Below are 1565 nucleotides of genomic sequence, written 5' to 3'. Positions count from 1 at the left end.
TTTCCTTTGCTGTACAAAAACTTTTTAGTTTCATGTAGTCACATTTGTTTACTTTTTCTTACGTTTGCCTTGCCTATGGAGATATATCTGATAAAATATTTCTACAAACAATGTCTGAGATTTTGCTGCCTGTGTTTTCTTCAATGATTTTTATGGTTTTGGTTCTAACATTTGAGTCTTGTTTCATTTTCAATTTTTTCTTGTGTGTGGTTTAACAAAGTGATCTAGTTTCATTTTCTGTACATATCTGTCCAATTTTCCCAACACTATTTACTGAATAGACTATCTTTAGCCCTGTGTATATGCTTTCTTCCTCTGTCAAATATTAACCAACTATAAAGGTGTGGGTTTATTTCTGGGCTCTCTATTCTGTTACAGTGATCAATGTATCTGTTTTATGCCAGTACCAGGCTGTTTTTTCTTCTTTGTTTCTTTTGCTGGTGTCAACAGCAGAAGACACCAAAGAGACAGATGCTATGGAAATGTGACAGGGAAAAAAAAAGTACCAGCAACAGTATAGGCTGTTTACACTTCAAGAAAGAAATTTGCCAGTGAAAGACAGGAGTGAGACTCACCAGAAAGAAATCCTGGCATTCCTTTCCATACAGCGAGAGAAATATCTGGTGCACATACACACCACGAAGACGTCACAGCCTGACATTCAACCTCTGAAAAACCAGGGGAGAGCGCATATGCAGTCCCCCATTACCACATATCATGTAGTAGAGTTTCCCACATTTTGGGAAATTGCAGGAGTCAGCACATCTGGAGTGCAGTGGATAAGCCTTGTCCTGGAACAAACACCTTCGTGATCATGGTATCTCCCCTGCTGAGCAGTATCAGGCTGTTTTGATTACTATGGCCTTATAGTATAGTTTGATATTAGGTAGTTTGCTATAGTTTGATGATTCCTCCAACTTTGTTCTTCTATCTCAATGTTGCTATGCTGATGTGGACACTGACCTGCAGTGTCTGCATCATTATGGATGGAATGAGACATTCTCAGGGACTACCAAGTTTGGTGGAGGAAAAGGGACAGCATGGCTCTTTCTCTCAAGGGGAGCAAAAATTGAGGCTCTTGCTGTGACCGGCCTTTATTGGGTTTCTCAGCGTGTTACATGATGGTCTTCATTTACTATGCACAGGTTGCTTCAGGTGGTTACCTTTTACAGAAAACAAAAAAGCCAATGCTGCTAATCACATCACAGAAGAGGGATATTTGCAAATGAAAAGGGAAAAGTGGTTGAACCAGTTACACTCATCCTTGGAAGGTTTAGCATGGATTTTTGGAAGTTACTTTGCAGTGAATCTTTGCCACAAATCCGGGTGAGGGAGTTTGCAGCAAAAAGCAAGACTCAAAGCGGCCTAGGCCCATTGCAGGCCTGATTTCCCACAGGAGAACCTATCTGTGGGTGTGGGTCCTGTGCATCTCCGAGCAGGAACTGTGTTCATGCCATGCAAAATGGTCTCCTGCACTATGCAGGACATTTTGTAGTTCCATATAATTTTTAAAATATGTGTTCTTGTTCTGCAAAATATATCATTGGAGTCTTGATAGGAATTGC

At 40.5% G+C, this 1565-nt stretch overlaps 1 non-coding gene across 1 annotated transcript; it reads right to left on the bottom strand.

Annotated features, from left to right (window-relative positions):
* Positions 1-677: 677 nt before the first annotated feature.
* LOC119046208 (U1 spliceosomal RNA) lies at positions 678-840 on the bottom strand. The gene has a single exon (XR_005081933.2). It is a non-coding gene; the product is annotated as a U1 spliceosomal RNA (small nuclear RNA).
* Between the last annotated feature and the right edge of the window lie 725 nt (positions 841-1565).

Source organism: Artibeus jamaicensis, unplaced genomic scaffold, assembly GCF_021234435.1.
Source record: "Artibeus jamaicensis isolate MK-2021 breed Jamaican fruit bat unplaced genomic scaffold, CSHL_Jam_final scaffold_286, whole genome shotgun sequence".
NCBI classification, from domain to species: domain Eukaryota; kingdom Metazoa; phylum Chordata; class Mammalia; order Chiroptera; family Phyllostomidae; genus Artibeus; species Artibeus jamaicensis.
The sequence above is the reverse complement of the archived record's forward strand: the minus strand, read 5'-3'. Positions and strand labels throughout refer to the sequence as shown.